Here is a 24,466-nt window from a genome sequence, read left to right on the forward strand (position 1 = left end):
CAATATTTTGGAATTAGTGGTGATTTTTGACATTTCTGTAAATATACTAAGACGTCCAAAGTTTTACACTTTAAAAGAAAGACTTAAGGTATGTGAGCTATATCCCAAGTAAAACCAACAAAATTAAGAGAAGAAACATTATGCATATGTTTTAAAAGCAATTTAAAAGCACAATTATTTTAAAAGCATAATCAGATACTTCTACACATCTGTAAGAATGGCTAAAAATAAAAACTACTGATCCTATGATGTGTTGGAGAGGATGTGAAAGAACTGACCTCTCTCATGCAGCTGATGGGAATGTAAAATGGTACATTCCATTGTTTTTATGGAGCATTTTGCAAACTGCAAACAGTTTGGCAGACTCTTAAAAAGTTAAACTTACACCTACTGTGTCCACAGTTGGTTCCTTCCAGTGGATTCTTGGTTTGGCTGACTTCAAGAATTAAGCAGCGGACTTTCTCTGGGAGAGTTACAGCTCCTAAAGGTGCCACAGACCCAAAAAGTGAACACCAGCAAAATTTATTTTAACGAGCAAAAGAACAATGCTTCCACAGCATGCAGGGGACCCAAGCAGGTTGCCACTGCGGCTCCGGTGGTCAACTTTTATTATCTTATTTGTCCCCGCCCATGTCCTGTTGATTGGTCCAATTTACAGAGTGCTGATTGGTCCATTTTATAGAGTGCTGATTGGTCTACTTTACAAAGCACTGATTGGTCCATTTTACAGTGTGCTGATTGGTCCTCTAGCTAGCCACAGAGCACTGATTGGTGCATTTTACAAACCTCTAGCTAGCTACAGAGTGCTGATTGGTGCATTTTAGAATCCTAGCTACAGAGTGCTGATTAATGCATTTTACAATTCTATTGTAAAACAGAAAAGTTTTCCAAGTCCCCACCCCACCCAGGAAGTCCAGCTGCCTTCACCTCTCACTACCACATGATCCAGCTATTTCATTTTTAGTTATTTATCTAAGAGAGGTACTGGCATAGTTGCTTTACCTGTAATAGCCAAAGAGTGGAAACAACCCAAATGAGCATCAACAGGTGAATGGATCCATGAACTGCAGTTATAGAAATACAATGGAATGCTATTTTGGCAATAAAATACATATTGAATATGCAACATTATAACTGAATCTCAAAACAAATATTCTGGGTGGGGGAAAAAAGTCAGAAACAAAAGGAGTGCTTACTGTGTAACTCTATTTCTATACAAACTCCAGAACACACAACACATCTTTACTAATATAAATCAGCAGTTGCCTGGGAAAGGGGGTGGTAGGTAGACTAAGAGGTAGGAGATGTGTTTGTTATCTTCATTGTGATGATGTTTTCATATATATGTGTCAAACCTTTCATATTTACAATTTAAATATGAGTAGTTTGCTGATATTATTTACAACTCAATAAAGCTGTTAATATTTTCTATTTCAGAGAGCAACTTTTAAAGCATTCATACATTTTCTATGATTTGAGAATATAATATAACAGTAATAAATATACATTCTATGCTTTAGAGTGCATGCTGAGTAAAGTCAATGACTACGTTTGTCCTGTAAATATTATATCTCAGAACTTAGCATATTGCTTCACATTAGGACATGTGTATTAAAAATTTGTTTCGTTACAATTTTATCCAAAAACCAACAGGTCATCAGAGAGAAGTTCACTCAGCAAAGTATGTTCCTAACTGCTGGAAAAAAAAAAGGATTCAATCAATTTCTTGAAAATACGTAATCTGAATAATATTCAACCTTTAGGAAAGTGGTAAGTTAGGATATTGACACTATTTCTTTAATAATTCCATCATTATTTCATTACTCTCACAACCATTTATTGAACACCTACTGTGTGCCAAGTACTATACTAGTCATTCAAATTTAATAAATATTTATTCAGGTCCCAACCCTGCAATTTCTCTGACACCCCTACAGTGCGGTCCCCAACAATACCTGTCCCTCCAAAGGAGGAAAGAGGAACTGACCCCACCCTCTGAGCAGTCTACCTGCCCAGTCCCCACTAGGCTCCACACCAGTGGCAGTTGAGGTACTAGGGCCAGACCCCACTGCCTGTCGGCCTGTCATCTCACCTGCTCCGTGCTCCTGCCACCGTTGGTCCGAGGTCCCCACCAGCTACATCCCCACTCCCTGGGTGGGACTTGGAGCTCCTAGCTGGGCTGCGGGGGAGGCAGAGAGCCAGCTGTCCCGCTCAGCCAGGAAGGGGTTGGGTGTGAGTGGATAACCACCAGGCAGCCCCTTACCTCAGAGGAGCTTGTGAAGGATGAAGTGTGGGGCTGGGATCTGGCAACCAGATGTCATCCCGGTGTGTGGCCAAGATGGCCGACTAGAAGCAGCTGCAATCAGAGGCTCCCAACAAAAAGAACTATAATTACTGTGTGAATTCTGCACTGGCAACCAAGGTATCCAGGTTCTCTCTTCAGAACTGACTAGGTGGCTGGTGTGATCCACCTAGAGAAAGGAAGAGAAGAAGAGCAATGTGGTGCAGCAGCCCACCTGAGAGCCACACAGGTCAGGGGAGCTTTCACCTCCCACCTTACCCTTTATCCTCCCCAACCTCACCCCACCCAGGGTCATGCTTTTTCCATGGAACTGTTAAACCCAGGCCACCAGGGCCTAGAGTCTCAACTCTGGAGTCATCAAGATTCTCAACAGCCTCTTAGCTAGAATCTGCTTCAGCCTGTCAAGCTCTCAGGAGGGAGGGCGACCAGCGCCACAGCTGCGCTGCCTGCTGTCTAAACTGTTTGAGCTCCCTGGGGGAGGGGCAGCAGTCAACACTGGGACTCCTAACTGCCTAAGTTCCCTGGGCCACGGAAGGGTGGCATCCATCTCTATAGCTCCAGGCCCCGCTTTTCCCATGCTGGAACCAGGGAGATTGAACAACTTGGTCCCAAGAGACAACTTGGTCCCAACTGTGTCCCACACAGCCCAACACACTGTGTGTGGCAGACTGTGGCCAGCGCACCTCTTCAGGCCTGTCCCTGACCCATCCTTCATCACTGGGTGGGGGCTCCCTGCAGGAACTACAACAACAGGAGCCATAGGCTCAGGGACAGAACCCTAATCTCCCTGGCCCTGAGCCCCTAGGGGGAAGGCAGGGGTCCGCTGTCTTTGCGGACCAGCAGACTTAGCCTTTTCTCCTGGTAGTTCTGAGGAATCCAGACAGCCTAGACAAGCGGATTTCCCTCCTGTGAAGCATGCCCCCTCCACCAAGAGATAGTCAAAGTGCTACATTAAACACGTCCTGTTCTCCATGCCACCCAACTGGGTGAGGCCCTCCAACAGGGGTTGTCAGACACCCTATACAAGGGTGACCCTGACGGCATCAAGCTGGTGCTCCTTGAGGTCAGAGATCCCAGAAGAAGAAGCAGGCACCCATCTTTGCTCTTCTCCAGCCTCCTTGAATGACATCTGCAGGCACAAGAGTGAACCAAAAGAATAGGGCCTGATGTGAATCCCCAAAAAAACACAGTAGCCCTACAAAGAGGAACCTGACCACTGAAAGAAAAGCAAACAGAAAGCAACAGCAACGGCATCAACAACAAAAAAGAAGTCCCCACAAAAACCCCATCAAAGGGTCAGCAGCCTGAAAGACTGAAACTAGACAAACTCATGAAGATGAGAAAGAATCAACGAAAAAATGCTGAACACCCGAAAGGCCAGAGTGCCTCTTCTCCTCCAAATGATCACAATGCCTCTCCAGCAAAGGTGCAGAACTGGACGGAATATGAGATTAACAAATTAACAGAAGTAGGCTTCAGAAGATGGGTAATAAAAAACTCTACTGAGCTAAAAGAGCATGTTAAAACCCAACAAAGAAGCTAAGAATTTTGATAAAAGGTTAGAGGAGCTGCTAACTAGAATAACCAGTTTAGAGAGGAACTTGAATTACCTGATGGAGCTGAAAAACACAGCAGAAGAACCTCATGAAGCATACACAGTATCAATAGCCGAATTGACCAAGCAGAAGAAAGGATATCAGAGTTTGAAGATCATCTTGCTGAAATAAGGCACGCAGACAAGATTAGAGAAAAAAGAATGAAAAGGAACAAACAAAGCCTCCAAGAAATATGTGACTACATAAAAAGAGCAAATCTACGATTGATTGGAGTACCTGAAGGAGATGGGGAGGATGGAAACAAGCTGGAAAACACACTGCAGGGTATTATCCAGGAGAACTTTCCCAATCTATCAAGATAGGCCAACATGCAAATTCAGCAAATACAGAGAACACCACTAAGATACTCAGTGAGAAGATCAACCCCAAGACACATAAACGTCAGATTCTCCAAGGTCGAAATGAAGGAAAAAATTGTTAACAGCAGCCAGAGAGAAAGGCCAGGTCACCTTCAAAGGAAAGCCCATCAGAATAAAGGCAAACATCTCAGAAGAAACCCTACAAGCCAGAAGAGTTTGGGGGTCAATATTAAACACTCTTAAAGGAAAGAGTTTTAAGCCACGATTTTCATATTTAGCCAAACTAAGCTTCATAAGCAAAGGAGAAGTAAAATCCGAGGAGTAAAATAAATGCTGAGGAACTTCATGACCACCAGGTCTGCCTTGCAAGAGCTCCTGAAGGAAGCACTAAATATGGAAAGGAAAAACTGGTACTAGCCACTACAAAAAAAACATGCCAAAATATAGAGAACAATGACCCTGTGAAAAAACTGCATCAACTAGTGTGCAAAATAACCAGATAGCATCATGATGACAGGATCAAATTCACATATAACAATACTAACCTTAAATGTAAACAGGCTATATGCCCCGATTAAAAGACACAGACTGACAAATTGGATAAAGAGTCAAGATCCGTTGGTGTGCTGTATTCAGGAGATCTATTTCACATGCAAAGACACACATAGGCTCAAAATAAAATGATGGAGGAAAATTTACCAAGCAAATAGAAAGCAAAGAAAAGCAAAGGTTGCAATCCTAGTCTCTGACAAAACAGACTTTAAACCAACAAAGATCAAAAAGGACAAATAAGGGCATTACATAATGATAAAGAGAAAAAATTCAACAAGAAGAGCTAACTATTCTATATATACATGCACCCAATACAGGAGCACCCAGATTCATAAAACAAGTACTTAGAGACCTACAAAGAAACTAAGACTCCCACACAACAATAATAGGATACTTGAACACTCCACTGTCAGTATTAGACAGATCAATGAGACAGAAATTTAATGAGGATATTCAGGACTTGAACTCAGCTCTGGATCAAGTAGACCTAATAGACCTCTACAGAACTCTCCATCCCAAATTGACAGAATATATATTCTCCTCAGTGCCACATGGCACTCATAATAAAAGAACTGCACTTAGTGCCACATGGCACTTATGATAAAAGAATCTTCAGCAAATGCAAAAGAACTGAATTCATAACAAACAGTCTCTCAGACCACAGTACAATCAAATTAGGACTCAGGATTAAGAAACTAACTGAAAACCCAGAATTACATGGAAATTGAACAACCTGCTCCTGAATGACTCTTGGGTAAATAATGAAATTAAGGCAGAAATCAAAAAGTTCTTTGCAACTAATGAGAACAAAGAGACAATGAACCAAAATCTCTGAGACACAGCTAAAGCAGTGTTAAGAGAGAAATTTATAGCACTAAATGCCCACGTCAGAATGCTAGAAAGATCTCAGATTGACACCCTAACATCACAATTAAAAGAGCTAGAGAGACAAGAGCAAGCGAATCCAAAAGCTAACAGAAGACAAGAAATAACCAAGATCAGAGCAGAATTGTAGGAGATAGAGACACAAACACCCTCCAAAAAAATCAATGAATCCAGGAAGTGATTTTTTGAAAAATATTAGCAAAATACATAGACCACTAGCTAGGCTAAAAAGAGGAAAAGAGAAAAATCAAATAAACACCATAAAAAATGATAAACGGGATATCAACACTGACCCTATGGAAATACAAACTGCCATCAGAGAATATTGTAAGCATCTCTATGCAAATAAGCCAGAAAATCTAGAAGAAATGGATAAATTCAAGCACACATACACCATCCCAAGACCAAACCAGGTAGAAGTTGAATTTGTGAATACACCAATAACAAGTTCTGAAATTGAGACAGTAATTAATAGCCTACCAGCATCAACAAAATAAATCCAGGACCAGACAGATTCACAGCCAAATTTTCCTGGAGATACAAAGAGGAGCTGGTACCATTCTTTCTTAAACTACTCCAAACAATTGAAAAAGAGGGACTCCTCCCTTACTCATTTTATTAAGCCAGCATCATCCAGGTACCAAAACCTGGCAGAGACGGAACAACAACAACAACAAAATTTCAAGCCAATATTCATGTTGAACGTTGATGTGAAAATCCTCAGTAAAATACTGGCAAACCAAATCCAGCAGCATGTCAAAAAACTTATCCACCACAATCAAGTCAGGTTCATCCCTGGGATGCAAGGTTGGTTCAACATACACAAATCAATAAACATAATCCATCATACAAACAGAACCAAAGACAAAAACCACATGATTATATCAATTGATGCAGAGAAGGCTTTGATATAATTCAAACTCCCTTCATGTTAAAAACTCTCAATAAACTAGGTATTGATGGGATATATCTCAAAATAATAAGGGCTATTAATGGCAAGTCCACAGAAAATTTCATACTGACTAGGCAAAAACTGGAAGCATTCCCTTTGAAAACTGGCACAAGACAAGGATGCCCTCCCTCACCACTCCTATTCAACACAGTATTGGAAGTTCTGGCTAGGAGAATCAGGCAAGAGAAAAAATATAAAATGTATTCAAATAAGAGAGTAAGTCAAATTGTCTCTGTTTGCAGGTGACATGATTATATATTTAGAAAAGCCCATCATCTCAGCCCAAACTCCTTAAGCTGATAAGCAACTTCAACAAAGTCTCAGGATACAAAATCAGTGTTCAAAAATCACAAGCAATCCTTTACACCAACAATAGACAAGTAGAGAGCCAAATCATGAATGAACTTCCATTCACAATTGCTATAAAGGAAATAAAATACTTAGGAATACAGCTAACAAGGGAAGTGAAGGACCTCTTCAAGGAGAACTCAAAATGACTGCTCAGGGAAATAAAACAATTGCTCACAAACCAATGGAAAACATTTCATCCTCATGGATAGGAAAAATCAATATTGTAAAAATGGCCAAACTGCCCAAAGTAGTTTATAGATTCAATACTATTCCTACCAAACTACCATTGACATTCTTTACAGAATTAGAAAAAAGTAAATTTTATATGGAATCAAAGAAGACTGTGTATAGCCATGACAATCCTAAGCAAAAAGAAAAAAGCTGGAGGCATTACATTACCTGACTTCAAACTATACTACAAGGCTATAGTAACCAAAACAGCATGGTACTGGTGCCAAAACAGACAGATAGACGAATGGAACAGAACAGAGACCTCAGAAATAATACTACACATCTACAACCATGTGATCTTCGACAAACCTGACAAAAATAAGCAATGGGAAATGGATCTTCTATTCAATAAATTGTGCTGGGAATACTGGCTAGCCATATACAGAAAACTGAAACTGGCCCCTTTCCTTACACCTTGTACAAAAATTAACTCAAGATGGATTAAAGACATAAATGTAAAACAGAAAACCATAAAAACCCTAAAAGAAAATCTAGGCAATACCATTCAGAACATAGGCATGCTCAAAGACTTCATGATGAAAATGCCAAAAGCAATTGCAACAAAAGCCAAAATTGACAAATGGGATCTAATTAAACTAAAGAGCTTCTGCACAGCAAAAGAAACTACCATCAGAGTGAACAGGCAGCCTACAGAATGGGAGAAAATTTTTGCAGCCTACCCATCTGACAAAGGGCTAATATCCAGAATTTACAGGAACTTAAAAATATTTACAAGAAAAAAATAAAAACAAGTGCATCATAAAGTGGACAAAGGATACGAACAATCACTTCTCAAATGAAGACATGTATACAGCCAAAAAACATATGAAAAAAAAAAGTTCAGCATCACTGATCATTAGAGAAATGCAAATCAAAACCACAATGAGATATCATATTACACCAGTCAGAATAGCTATTATAAAAAGTAATGAAATAATGGATGCTGGCGAGGTTGTGGAGAAATAGGAACACATTTACACCTTTGGTGGGAATGTAAATTAGTTCAACCATTGGGGAAGATAGTGTGGCAATTCCTCAAGGATATAGAACCAGAAATACCATTTGACCACGCAATCCCATTACTGGGTATATACCCAAAGAACTATAAATCATAAATCATTCTAATATAAACACACATACACACGTATGTTTACCACAGCACTATTTACAATAGTAAAGTCATGAAACCAATCCAAATTTCCGCCAGTGATAGACTGTATAAAGAAAATGTGGTGTATATACACCATGGAATACTATGCAGCCATAAAAAGGAACGAGACCATGTCCTTTGCAGGGACACGGGTGAAGCTGGAAGCCATCATCCTCAGCAAACTAGTAAAGGAACAGAAAACCAAACAGCGCATGTTCTCACTCATAAATGGGAGCTGAGAACACATGGACACAGAGAAGGGAACAACACACACCAGGGTGTGTTGGAGGGTGAGGGGTGAGGGGAGGGAATTTAGAGGATAGGTCAATAGGTGCAGCAAGCAACCATAGCACACGTATACCTATCTAACAAACCTGCATGTTCTGCACATGTATCCCAGAACTTAAAGCAAATTAAAAATAAATAAACAAATAAATATTTATTTATTCATTGTTAATAAACCAATTTTCAACATTTAAAGGCTCTATAAATAAAAGAAACATGGAACCCTGTTTTCATTAGTTCACATTATAATAAATTTCTTAAAAATTCAAATGTGTAGCCATGAAGTTTCATCTGATGCCAGTATGTCTCTGTGTGTGTTCAAAGCTGATTGTTCATATATTTTCCCATATAGATTATTTTATACTTGGAATATTAAAGATAAACCTTAAAAATTACATTGTACATCAAGATATAGACTTATTTCAGTGTTGCATTTAAGAAAGGGACACCAAGCCATGAAGAAACGATCATTTTTCTTTGTTTATTAAACATGCCCAATATGCACTTCTCTTAGAGAACTTACAATATAGAATTACAGAGTTTACAAATATTTCTTCCCTAGTAGACACTAGGCTCCTTGACATATCTTTCTAATTAAACTGTCTAGCAAGATGAAACCAGAAAGATGATCAACGTATTTTAAAAGTAGTTTAGCCCAGAGTGTTGGAGGTGAGGAAAGGAAAGGGCCTTTAGGGCATACCTAGGCACATATAATATATTTTGATTTAAAAATATTTTGCTTAAATCTCCCACTTTAAAATTGTGGACATGGGAGTAACATTTACTTAAAAAGCTGTGTGAGATTGTATGTGATTGTCTGAAACACCACGTATGAGGTAATACATGCAGTAGATAAAACATTAATGACAATTTTTACTCAAGGATGAAAAGATTCTATTATATTTTACATACTACCGATATAAAACTGAATGCATTGACTTAATTCTAATTAATTTTACTTAAAACAAAATTCCTTACATGATAATTTAAACTGAGTATACAGAGTAGTTTATTGATTCAAATTATTTATTACATTTTAAATTTCCCATAAATCATGTTTCTCTAGCCTAGACTTCTTTTTAAATGACATTTTAAAAATTTTCCAATTCAAGTATAATGACATTAAAATGCATGTTATTATAAAACAAGCAATTCAGGTATGTTTCTGTTTTTAAAGATGGTAAGGCAGATTTTATTTGGAAGGGGCTATGTGGCCCATGGCAAGGGGGCAGGGACTGTCGCAATGGGGTCTTACAATGGGTAAGAAAGATCGAAATCAACTCCCAGGGAAGTTTCCTTAGATGCTTGGTGATATTAAAAACAACAGAGAGCTATCTAGCATTCTTTTTTTACAGGGCACTATAGAAAAACAAGAAAAGGAAATATATTGTTATATTAACAGCAAGACCTTGGAGTGAAAGCCTTTTCACTGCATATTTAGAACAGCAACTAGTAAAATTTACTTTTGCAAAGTGGATACACAACAACATAAATTAAGGCTATGACTTCTTAATTAAATGAATGAATGATTTAATTCATTTCATTTTTTACGAATGCATTTCTTAAGTGGTTATTGCTCTTAGGTTTTCTTGTGTCCATTGTTAACTTCATTTAAAGGTGGTGTATCTTTGCATTCAAAAAATGGTAAATTATTATCTTCAACAGAATCTAAGAACAAAAGAAAGAAGAATAAGCCAGTAGATGGATATTTTGGAAGAAAAATTAAACTTAACATAAATAACAAGTTTCATGTAAGCCAAGAAGAGGAAACCGTGCTGACAATTAAACTTTTAAATCTCCTTGATTTGTTTTAAATCAAATTCCTGGAATGGACAAGATCCCATCTCAATGGTTTTAAATATTTCACCTTCCTTTTAACTGCTAGGACTTTTTTGAAAACTCATCTGTTTATCATTCATGACTTCAAAGCCGTAAACTCAATCTTCAGGTGCTGGGGAAGTCCTTCAAAAACCATGATTTATTTTTAAAAAGTGCATTCATGCACTAAAATGTATTTTTTTCTAGGTGTTTTATTGGATGCTATTTGCACAATTAATAGGCAATGGAAATAAACCTTGCTTATATTATTTATTAATCTTGAATACATCTGTCTACTATAGACAAAGGCCATTTTGACTGCAGTTTCAGAGGTTAGCGTTTTGGTGAGCAAATGCCTTCTAATAGAAACATCCTTTGCAAGTACCAAAGTTAAATAAAATTTGCCAGTATCTATATCTTCAATTTTATATTGACGGTAGTTTATTTGACTTGAGGTCATTCAATTTTTTTTATTCAGAATATATCAATCAGATTGGATTTGATCCAACATTCTGTTGTCGTTTTCTTATGAGAGTAACAATAGTTGTGTCCTGGTGTTTCAGTCACTTAAAATGGGAAGGTAGTGTACAATGGACTATTTTCACTACATATGATCATATGTGATCCTCTTGTTTCTGTAACAAATTCTTTATTATATATTAATTTAAAATAATAACAGATTCCAGAGAATGAATCTTAGAAGAGAAGTTGACTAAGGATAACAATAGTGATATTACTATTCCTAGAAATCTCTTAAGTGCTTTTAACAGTTTAATTCTTAGAAAAGTCCTTTAGACATCTTTGTCATCAAAATGTAATCTTTGCATTATTTCATTAGTCTACTTTGGTCAGAGATTACATCAACCAAAAAGTATTTATACTAATAATATATCTGGGTGTAAATAGCCAGAGTTAAAAAAAAAAAAATCAAGTAGCATTTGATTTGGTGGAAACTTTTTCAGAGATAAAAATGTATTTTTCTTATGAACTGTAAACAAAAAGGGGAGTTGGATAGAAGCCTGTCAGTATCATCTTCCCCAGTGCCACAGGCACTTTTCCTGATTTGATAAGGTGAAGTAAATATGCAAATTAATGTCAAACTTATTTTTTGTTTTGTTAATTGCGACATACTCTAAAACAGAATGTTATTGATAGTAAATCACAACTTTTAAAATAAGTGTTAGGACATTTATTATTTCAATTACCATATGTAAGCAACCTAATAAAAATATTAGCATAATCCCCTAAGGCAGCCTTCATCATCTCTTTAGATTTACTTGCTATGCTATCAGTCAGTTACGAATGGAAATCAGAAATAGTTTAAGTAAATTAAGCAAAAATTACTTTGAATGCCTACTGATTTTCTGCTCTGACATATACAGATCTTATCATCTATTCAAAACTGAAGTGCTTTAGCATTATCTTACATTGCTCTTATAATTAACAAGGTTGATACAAAGGACATGGTTGTAAGAAGTACATTTTCAACATATTTAAACATAACATTATATATAATTACTGACTCCTCAGATAAATGCAAATCAGTAAGGAATGAAGGAAATACTCAGCAGGTCTATTCTAGACTCCTTTTGTGAACCCCTAGCACAAAGGTAAATAGACGACTTTTAGGATCTTAAAATTAGAAGGAACTCTTCCTACCACTCACGGCCCAATCTCCCATCCAGTGCAAGAAATCCTCCGCAATCTCCTTAACAAACAAGCATTCAAACTCAGATTGAATACTATCAGTTATAGAGTATTCATTATTCTGCTTTTTCTCAGACACAGATGCAAACACGATATTCTGTGAAAGACACACAATGAAAAAGGACAGATTCCTCCTTATCCAAATTCCTACATAGTTAACTATATTTGATAACTTAATTTCAATTCTTACCTAACCAATGTTTTCATCCAAAGGGGCCATGACTCAGGCTAAACATGTTCTAAAAACTCCGGGAAGTCAAGCATGAGAACAAGGTTTGAGGTTAAAAAAAAAAATCCAATTTTTAATCTATTCTTAAATTTATGTCCAAAGCAGACTGTGAGCAGAATAGAAAGTTTTGTTTTCTAAGTCAACATTTTTTTCTACTCCAGTTACTTGGAGCGAATTGAGCCTGGTTTGCTACTTCTCAAAGCTTCTCTCTGCAAGGATGTGCTGACTTTGCTTTAGGCTGAAACAGACATTGAGGCACAGGTTTACAAATGGCACTAAAGACTTCATGTTTCTACAGCTCACAGAGTCATGTTTTCATTTAAAACTGAATACACTACCTTTCATTCTAGGATAATTTGTTACTATTTAAATAACCTAATACAAGAGTAATTTATATGCATGCATTCCTTCTGTTACTTAAAAATAGGCTTAAATACACAAATTTAAACTTCACACACTGATCGTAGATTTACATATATTATATGTATTTATAAACACTGACAAAAATGATTCAATATCAGTTTGTGGGCTTTTAAAGTACACTTTAGTCATGCAAATTTTTGATGACTGTTCTGCTCAAACTTTTGTTGTCGTAAAGCACATAATACAGTTGTAAGATGACTAGTTAGTGAGATTCAACTTTGCCACAAATTTCACATGCATATGGGATATACAACATAACATGATTACAAATGCTATGATAAATGTGGTGATTTATGGCATGTATATTAAAGCCAAATCTCTCTCTCTCTCTCTCTCTCTCTCTCTATATATATATATATATATATATATATATATGATATTTTAGGGTACCCCATAGACATGCAATTTAGAATCCATGTAGTTTGGGTATGTTCTTATTTATGTTCCTTTCTCTGTGAATTGAAACAGATCAAAGAACCATTGACAGTTCACAGGTTAAAACATCAAAGAAAGAGAAAGAAATGTTGTGTAAGGCTCTTTGGATCTTCTGTTCTAAGTGCATGTCTTTAAATAAAGCTGCCAAAGCTTAGAGAGTTGTTTAGGGGATATATTGTAACCTGATGAATGTTGGAAAAATAAAATTTCTTATTACTTTTTAGAGGTATTTTTTTTTTTTTTAACAACGTCCTCTGCTGTTTTAACAAAATAGAAGCTTGTGAGATGATTAAATGGCTAAAGACAAACTCTCAGGATCTGATATTATCGGAACCCAATGAAAAATAGGGAGTTCACAAGCTTGGCAATTTGCTAAGAGAGTAAGCTGAAAGTATTATAAAAAGAGGCCACATAGAACTGTAGTTTCATGTGATATTTCAAACTGAACTGAGATATGTGGAAGCTAAGAAGGTATTTTAATAGCAAAAAGAAGTGTGTTAAATTTTCTTTTCTGCCAGAGCCAAGTGTATGTTTAGTAAATGAGATCCAGTTGCTACTTACGTAGGAGGAAGTTAAGTTTTGGGTAATGCCCATCTATCCACTTAGGAGGTATAATACCAAGAGAAAATCATGAGGTATAAAATTATGATGAGGCAGACAACATTCATAAATACTGAGAAACAGATTCACAATAATTCATAAACAGAAAATGTAGAGCACGGAGAAGAAAGAAAAGTCTGCTTTATTGGAAGCTACACAATAAATAATAATTTCTAACACTCCATAAACCTATACATTCTAGAGAGGAAACGTTGAAGAATAAATAAATGAGCGCTGGCTCTGGGAACAAGGTACTCTTTCAAATGGGTGAGCTTCCTGATTTATAGTTGAATTGGTGGCTGAATGCAGACTTGGAGAACTAGCATACTCAGTTAGCGTGTATTCTGGTTCCCCTAAAGTATGATCTTAGAATATTCTGAGAGTAAACTGAGATTTAGCAAATGCTCCAGTCAGCAAAGACAGGGAGACACAGTGACAGAGTCAGAGAGACAGAGACAAATAAATGACAGGAGGTTTGGAAAGATCTTTGACAGGAATCTGGATGACAGGGTACCAGGATAATTTTTTCTATTGTTTTATCAGACTTTTTAAATCTAATATGAAATAAAAGAGATATAAGAAAACTGAACTTTTGTCTATGAAGATTGTTTAAAGCAAAAGTTTCTGATTTTCAAAGTGTATGTCATGATCATCGAAAAACAACCTAGGGCTGACAATTGATTGTGTGAACCTCAAATATCTGAGACAGGTCTCAGTCTGTTTACAAAGTTTATTTTGCAAAGTTAAGGACGTACCCATGATACAGCCTCAGGAGGCCCTGAAGACATGTTTCCAAGATAGTGGGGTACCACTTGCTTTTATAAATTTTAGGGATGCATGTGACATCAAATAACATGTGTAAGATGTACATTGGTTTGGTCTAGTAAGGAGGGACAACTTGAAGAGGGGGCTTGCAGGTTAGAAGTAGATAAGGAATAAAAGGTTGCATTATTTTGAGTCCTTGGTCAGTCTTCCACTGAATATACAATTTAGTCTTGTTCAGTGAATCTACATTTTTATTTATTTATTTTTTTTGTTGAGATGGTGTCACCCATCTGTGTTGAGATGGTGTCTCTCACTCTGTCACCCAGGCTGGAGTGCAGTGGCGGTTTCTTGGCTCACTGAAACCTCTGCCTCCCAGGTTCAAGTCATTCTCCTGCCTCAACTTCCTAGTAGTTGAGATTACAGGCACACACCACCATGCCTGGCTAATTTTTGTATTTTTAGTAGAGACAGGGTTTCACCATGTTGGTCAGGCTGGTCTCAAACTCCTGACCTTGTGATCCTTCCGCCTCGGCCTCCCAACGTGCTGGGATTACAGGCATGAGCCACCGCCCTGTCTGTGAATCTGCATTTTTACATAAACAATAGGTCAGAGGAAGCAGTCAGATATGTATTTGTCTCAGGTGAGGCTAAGAGGGATGATTATGAGTTCTGTCTGTCTTTTGTCCACAAGGAATTTCCTGTGGGCAAATTGACAGGGTGGTATATGCTTCTTAGCTTTGTAGCTATCTTACATAGGAACAAAATAGAAGGCAGATTTGCCCTAAGCAGTTCCCAGCTTTATTTTTCCATTTGGCTTAGTGATTTTGTGGTTTCAAGATTTACTCTCTTTTCACAATTGATAGATCGATAGATCCATCGGTAGAGAGAGAGAGAGAGGGAGGGAGGGAGGGAGAGAGGAAGGAAGAGAGAGAGAGAGAGGGAGATTTATCAAAACCTAGTGTCTTAATTCAGAAAATTTAAAAATAAAAGGAGAAGGATAGGAACTGAGAGAAAAGGATCAAGGGAAACTGGAAAGCCCTAACTTTGAATAATATCTGGTAGAATAGGCAAAATATAGCTCTTTCCTGCTTCTTCAGTTTTATCTCTTCCTACTCTGTTCTTTAGTCATACTTCATTTCAGTCCCTCAAAGGCAACAGTTTTTGAAGCCTCAGACACAATAAACTTCATCTTACTGGATCACTGTTTCCCTCTACTCTTTTTATAACTACTACCTTAGATTTCTTGCTCTGAGAAGTGACCTAAGAAATCTAAGTAGATATTTTTACCCTGTGCTCCATCACTACCACATCACTACCATGTTAGTTTTCATCATGGAACTTACCATTATTCTTATATAATTATCTATGATTTAAATAATTTGCATTATTCACTATAAAGCAAGCTCTAAGAAGGCAGGTGTTACATTTCTTTGGTTCACCATTGCTGATGATGGAAGTGCTGTAGTACCTAATACATGGCAGGTATTTATTGAGAAAAAAAAAAAAAAAAAACACTGCTTGGTTTGCCAACTAATTTATGAGAAAAAAATAAATGATATTTGTTTGCATGCCTGTTTTCTAATTCAAAAAGCACAGTAATAAAGTAATATTGAGAATCGAATGAGAATGATAAAATTTTATTGATGTGTAATAATTATACACCTATATGAGGTACATTTGTTATAATGATGTATGTGTACAAGGTATAGTGATCAAATCAGAGTAACTGGTATATCCATCACCCCAAACATTTATTATTTATTTGTATTAGAGACATTCCAAATGTTTTTTCAGTTATTTTGAAATACATAATAAATTAGTGTTAACTATAGTGACATTACAGTGCTAAAGAACATTAAAATGTAATCCTTCTATGTAACTGTATATTTGTGCCTATTGAACAGTCTTTCTTCATTTCTCCTAATCTCCCACCCTTTCTAACTTTTGATAACTACCAATTAAATCTCTATTTCTAATAAATAAACTTTGTCTAACTCCCACATAAAAATGAGAACATACAATATTTGTCTTTCTATGCCTGGCTTATTTCACATCACAGAATGTCCTTCAGTTCATATGTTTTTCTGCAAATGGCATGATGTCATTCTTTTATGTGGGTGAATATTATTTGATCGTGTATATGCGCCACATTTTCTTCATTGTTTTATCTACTGAAGAACACAGGTTGATTCCCTGTTTTGGCTACTATGAATAGTGCGACAATTACATGGGGGTGCAGATAGTTCTTCTATATATTGATTTCCTTTCTTTTGACTATATACTCAGCAGGCAAATTGCTGAACTGTATGGTAAATCTATTTTTAGTATTTTAAGGAAACTCCATAGAGGTTTTCAAAGTGATTATACTGATTTACATTCCCATACACGGTGTACTAGAGTTCCCTTTTCTCTCTATCTTTGCCAACATTTGTTATTTTTTGATTTTTGATAATAACCATCTAAGCTGAGATGAGATGATATCACATTGTAGTTTTGATTTGCATTTCCTGGATGATTAGGAATTTTGAACTTTTTAAAATATACCTGTCAGTGATTTGTATGTCTTTGTATTAGTCTGTTCTCACGCTGATATAAAGAACTGCTCAAGACTGAGTAATTTAAAAAGAAAGGGGTTTAATTTACTCATGTGCTATAAGGCTGGGGAGGCCTCAGGAAACAAAATCATGGTAGAAGGGGAAGCAAACATCTCCTTCTTCACATGGCAGCAGGAAGGAGAAGTGGCAAGCAAATAGGGAAAAACCCTTTATAAAATCATCAGATTTCATGAGAATTCACTCACTATACTAGAACAACATGAGAGTAACTGTACCCATGATTCAGTTAACTCCCTTTGGGTCACTCCCATGATACACAGATATTATGGGAACTACAACTCAAGAAGAAATTTGGGTGGACACACACCCACACCATATTATTCCACCCCAGCCCCTCCCAAATCTCTTGTCCTCATACTTCAAAACACAGTCATGCCCTTCTAACAGTCCCTCAAAGTCTTAACAGATTCCAGAATTAACCCAAAAGTCCATATCCAAAGTCTCATCTCAGACAAGGGAAGTCCATTCCACTTATGACCCTGTAAAATCAAGAATAATTTAGTTACTTTCTAGATGTAGGTACAGGTATTGGGTAAATATACCCACTCCAAATGACAGAAATTGGCCAAAACAAAGGGGCTACGCGCCCCATGCAAGTACAAAATCCAATAGGGCAGTCATTAAACTTTAAAATTCCAAAATGATCTCATTTGACTTCACGTCTCACATGATGAGCACGCTGATGCAAGAGGTGGGCTCCCAGGGCCTTGGCCAACTCCGTCCCTGTGTCTTTGCAGGACGTAGTCCCCTCCTAGCTACTTTTACAGGTTGATATTGTGTGTCTGCAGCTTTTCCTGGTGCATGGTGCAAGCTGTAGGAGGATCTACCATTCGGGGTCTGGAGATTGGTGGCTGTCTTCTCACACCTCCACTTGGCATTGTCTCAGATGGGACACTGTGTGGGGGTTCCAACTCCACATTTCCCTCTTCACTGCCCTAGCAGAGGTTCTCCATGAGGCCTCCACCCTTGCAGCAGACTGCAGCCTGGATGGCCAGGCATTTCCATAGATTATCTGTAATCTAGGTGGAGATTCCCAAACCTCAAGTCTTGACTTCTGTGCACCAGCAGGCTGAATACCACATAGAAGCTGCCAAGGCTTAGGGCTTGCACCCTCTGAAGCCATGACTTGGACTTCTTTCTATGGCTGGAGCTGAAGCAGCTGGGACACAGAGCAACACATTCCAAAGCTGCATAGAGCAGGGAGGCCCTGGGTCAAGATCATAAAATTGTTTTTCTCCACTTGGCCTCAGGGCCTGTGATGGGAGGGGCTGCCCTGAAGCCCTCTGACATGCCCTGAAGACATTTTTCCCATTGTCTTTTTAATTAACATTTGGATCCCCTTTACTTATGCAAATTTCTACAACTGGCTTGAATTTCTCCCCAGAAAATGGGTTTTCTTTTCCATTTCATTATCTGGATGCACATTTTTCAAACTTTTATGCTCTGCTTCCTCTTGAATGCTATGTTGCTTAGAAATTTACTCCACCAGATACCCTAAGCCATCTCTCTCAATTCCAAAGTTCCAAAGATTTCTATGAATGGGGCAAAATGCTGCCAGTGTCTTTGCATAACAAGAGCTGTTTTTACTCTTATTCCCAAGAATTTCCTCATCTCTATCTGAAACCACCTCAACCTGGACTTCATTTTCCATACTACTATCAGCATTTTGGTTGAAGCCATTCAACAAGTCTTTAGGAAGTTGCAAATGTTTCCACATCTTCCTGTCTTCTGGGCATTCCAAGTCTCTAGGAAGCTCCAAACTTTCCCCAATTTTCCTGTCTATTTCTGGATCCTCCAAACTGTTTCAACTTCTGCCTTTTACTCAGTTCCAAAGTCGCTTTCACATTTTTGATATCTTTATAGCAGTGCTCCACCACCCAGTATCAACTTACTATATTTATCTATTCTCACACTGCTATTAAGTACTGCTCAAGACTGGATAACTTATAAAGAAAATAGGTTTAATTAAGTCACAGTTCTCCATGGCTGGGGATGCCTCAGGAAGCTAACAATTATGGTGGAAGGGGAAGCAAACATGTACTTCTTGACATGGTGGCAGTAAGGAGAAGTGCTGACCAAAGTGGGGAAAGCCTCTTATAAACCCATGAGATCTCGTGTGAACCCACTTACTATGATGAGAACAGCTGATGGTAACTGACTTAATGATTCAAATACTTCTCACTGAGTTCCTCCCATGACATGTAGGGATGTTGGGAGCTACAATTCAAGATGTGATTGGGGTGGGGACACAGCCAGATCATATCAGTCTTCTTTTGGAAAATGTTCACCATTGAATTCTGCCAAATATTTGAAGACTATATCATAACAAATTTACTCAAACTATTACAAAAAAGTGAAGAGGAAACAATACCACCAAACTTACTTTATGAGGCTAGTATTACCAGGATGCCAAATCTAGACAAGGACACGCACACACACACACACACACACGCACACAAACACACAGAAAACTACGGTTCAATATTACTGACAAAGGTAAGCCATAATCCTCAGAAAATATTAGCAAACCAGATTCAACAACACATTAAAAAGATCATTCATCATTACCAAGTGGGATTTATCACAGGGATGAATCCATATATTCAAATCAATAAGCATGATACATAATTAAGGGAATCAACAAAAGTGATATGATTATTTCAATAGATGATGACAAAGCATTCTATAAAATTCAACATTTATTCATGCTAAAAACTCTGAATAAATAGGTATAGGTAAAACACTTCAAAATAATAAAGATTATTTAAAACAAACAGCAGCTCACATTATACCAAATAAGAAAAAATAAATATATTTTATCATAATCTGGAAAAAGATAAGTACACCTACTTTTACCACTTTTATTCAAAATAGTATTGGAAGTCCTAGCCAGAGAAATTGAGAAAGAGAAAGAAATAAAGGGAATCCACACTGGAAAGAAAAAAGTCAAATTATCCTTGTCTGCAGATGACATACTTCAATATTTAGAAAAGCTGAAAGACCATCAAAAAGTTGTTAGAACTTATAAACAATCCAGTAAAGTTGCAGAATACAAAATCAACATACAAAAATCACTGGCATTTGTTTACACCAACAGCAAACCATCTGAAAAAAAAAAAAAAAAGAAAGAAAAAAGCATATCTATTTACAATAGCTCCAAAAATACTTTGGAAATAAATTTAACCAAAGAAGTGAGATTTCTAAAAGAAAAACTAAAAAAAAAAAAAAAAAAAAAAAAAAAAAAAAAAAAAACTAGTGAAAGAAATTGAAGAGGACACAAACAAATACAAAGACATCCCATACTCATAGATTGGAATAATTAATAGTGTTAAAATGATCATATTACCCAAAGTATCCTTTAGATTTAGTGAAATTCCAATAAAAATGCCAATGACTTTCTTCACAGAAATAGAAAAAAAAAAAAATCCATAATTTGCGTGGAACAACAAAACACCACAAATAGCCAAAGCAATCCTCAGCAAAAAGAACAAAGGTGGAGGCATCATACTACCTGAATTCAAAATATACTGTAAAGCTACAGTAAGCAAAGTAGCATGGTATCAGCATAAAAATAAATGCATACACCGGAGGTCAGGAGTTTGAGACCAGCCCAGACAACATCGTAAAACTCTGTCTCTACTAAAAATAAAAAAATAAAATAAATAAAATTTAAAAAAAGTTAGCCGTGCATGGTGGTGAGTTCCTGTCATCCCAGCTACTCTGGAGGCTGAGGCTGGGGAATCACTTGAACCCTGGAGGCAGACGTTGCAGTGAGCTGAGACTGCCACTGCATTCCAGCCTGGGCAACAAGAGTGAAACTCTGTTTTAATTAATTAATTAATTAATTAATACATAGACCAACGAAACAGAATAGAAAGCCCAGAAATAAATCCATGGATTTACAGCCAACTCATTTTTGACAAAGGCACCAGGAGCATATATAAGAACATATATAGTTTATTTAATAAATTGTGCCAGGAAAACTTGATATTCATATGCAGAAGAATGAAACCAGACCCACATTTCTTACCACATAAAAAGATTAAATCAAAATGAATTAAGAATTTAAATATAAGTTGTGGAACTATGAAATGACTAGAAGTAAATGTTGAAGAAATACTTCAGGGTATTAATCTGGACAAAGATTTTATGGATAAACCCTCAAAAGCAAAGGCAACAAAATCAAAAGTAGACAAGTGGGGTTGCATCAAGCTAAAAACCTTCTGCACAGCAAAGGAAACAGTCAATAGAGTGAAGAGCCAATCTATAAAATGGGAGAAAATATTTGCCAACTGTCCATCTGCTAAGGGATTAATAATTAGAATATATAAAGAATCAATGAAGTCAATTGCAAAAAAGCAAATAATCCAATTAAGAATGAACGACAATATAAATTTAACCATGAAAATACCATTAAGCACAGAAGAGTATCACAATTGGAATATTTTGATAAGAAAGCATTATTTACTCAGAAAAATGACTAGAATAATCTAAAGGCTTCTATGACCACATATGTTCTATGCTGTATCAGAAGCAAATTATTATTTAAGTATATAGGATATTAGTTTAAGAAATTATGAACATTAGGCTGTATGAAGTAAGGCCATAGTTTAAGGAGTAAGAAGATGTGATCATTCTCTTCTACCATCATTTAATCATATTTTTGAGTGTGTGATTTACATGTCTGCACTTACAGAAGCAAATATAGGAAGGAAACCAATATTATAAAGGAATTCAGAATTGTGTCATCTAATAAATGTCATCTCCATTATGTGAGGTGTTAGGATGGTCTTGTTCATTTCTGCATCATAAATCTCAAACTCATGTCTTATTCATACTAGATACAGAATAAATACGTGTAAAGTGAGTAAAATGATGAAAAAAACAATAAAAGTGAACATAGTAACTGTATTCACATATTTGATGAAATACTGAAGGACTAGACTGCCTTGAAATTATGCAACTGATAGGATTTTGACCAAAGGATTGACAAGCAGAAACAACCAAGTTTTCAGTAATGAAGTAGGTCGTCCCACTACTGTGCTGTTGTAGTTACTGTAGGCTTGTAGTATAAAGTGGGGAGTGCGATGCCTCCCGCTTTTCTCATTTTTGCTTAGGATTGCTTTGACATTTGAACTCCTTTTGGTTCCAGATATATTTAGTTTTTTTTTTTTCTAATTATGTGAAAAATGTTGTTGGTACATACACACACAAAAGATGCATTGACAAATGGAACAAATTAGAGAACCAATAAATAAAACCACACACCTACAACCATCCAATCTTTAACAAAGCCAATAAAAACAAGTAATGGGAAAAGAACTCTCTATTCAATAAATAGTACTGGGATAACTGGCTAGCCATTTACAGGAGGAAGCAGTGCCCCTATCTTTTACTGTATACAAAACTAAGCAAGAATCAATAAGCAAGAGCAAGCAGCCCCATTAAAAATGGGTAAAGGGCATGAATAGAAAATTCTCAATAGAAGATATAAACATGCCTAGCAAGCATATAAAATCCTTAATATCAGTAATCATTAGGGAAATGCAAATCAAAACCACAATGAGATACCATCTCACACCAGTCAGTATGGCTACTGTTAAAAAGTAAAAAAATAACAGATGGTAGCAAGGCTGCAGAGAAAACAGAGTGCTTAATGCTTATATACTACTGGTGGAAATGTAAATTAGTTCAGCCGTTGTAGAAAGCAGTCTGGAAATTTTTCAAAGAATTTAAAATAGAGCTACCATTCAACCCAGTAATACCATTATTGGGTATATACCCAAAGGGATATAAATTTTTCCACCATAAAGACACATACACTGATACGTTCATTGCAATATTTACAATAGCAAAGTCATGGAATCAACCTAAAGGCCCACCATCAGTGGGCTGGGTAAAGAAAATGTGGTACATATGTACAATGGAATACTATGCAGCTATAAAAAATGACATCATGGTCTTTGCAACGTCATGGATGGAGCTGTAAGTAATTATTCTAAGTAAACTAACACACAACAGAAAACCAAATACTGAACTTTCTCACTTATAAGTAGGAGCTAAAAACTGAGTCCATGTGAACACAAAGAAGGGGAGAATGGACACTGGGTCCTATTTAAGGGTAGAGGGTGGGAGGAGAGTGAGAACTGAAAAACTACCTATTGGGCTTTATACTGATTATGTTGGTGACAAAATTATCTGTACACTAAAACCCAGGGACATGCAATTTACCTAGTTAACAAACGTGCACAAGTACTTTCTGAAACTAAAATAAAAGTTGGAAAGAAAGAAAGAAGTGGATTATCCTTTTCTTTAGTTGATTAAGGGTAGTGTTCAAGACTTACTGTTTTTGTTGCTACAGAAGGCATTCAAAATATAATCAGTGGTAAAGGGTATTTAAAAAATTATTTTAGAGTTTTCTTAAGCCTTTTAGATCTATAAGCGTATGTTATTTTTTTCTCTCAGTTTTCTACTTGTGCAAGTAACAATAAAATCCTGCTAGCAAAATTAACTGGAATTTTAAGTGTGCTAAAATTGTGCATAATGATGATCAAAAACTGCCAGCTATTTCATTTTAAATGTCAGAGAATTTAAAACTGAAAAATAACATTAAAATGACCACAAAACAGTTCTTTCATATAGATTAATAAAACTCATTTACTACATTCATTAACTGTAATTAAGAAAGCTCACGAAATAACATTAGGGATAACATAGTTAAATTATGAAGACCTCTGATATACAACGTAATCTGAAAAGTATCTATTAAACTATTTCTATTTTACTCTATGAAGGATTTATGTACCTCTAGTATCACTCTCTCTAGTTGTTGTTACTGACTGCTTGTATTTATGAGAGCAATACTTAACTGTTAGAAAGATTTCCCCCCACATCACTGAACAGATTTGGCTTACTACTGTTTCATAGTGTTATGTTTACCTTGGGCTATTTTGTAACTTTTCTTTTTAACAGGGGATGATATTTATATGGAGACAATAATAACAACAAGAGAGGCAGAGATCTGGAGAAAGATCCCTACATACAAAGAAATTTGCTAATATGAATACTTGGGAAAGTACCTGTCTGATTCCAGGAACTTAACATGACAGTGTGACTAAGGAATTTTAAGTGAGGAGCAAAGGGACAAAAAATATCAGAGGAGAGCAGTGAAGAGGCCTTTAGGCTAAAAGTAGTAAGAAAATATCATGGAGTATATAGCAGGGAATTGGTATAATCTGCATTCTGATTTTG

Source organism: Colobus angolensis, unplaced genomic scaffold (assembly GCF_000951035.1).
Source record: "Colobus angolensis palliatus isolate OR3802 unplaced genomic scaffold, Cang.pa_1.0 Scaffold409, whole genome shotgun sequence".
In the NCBI taxonomy this organism is placed as follows: domain Eukaryota; kingdom Metazoa; phylum Chordata; class Mammalia; order Primates; family Cercopithecidae; genus Colobus; species Colobus angolensis.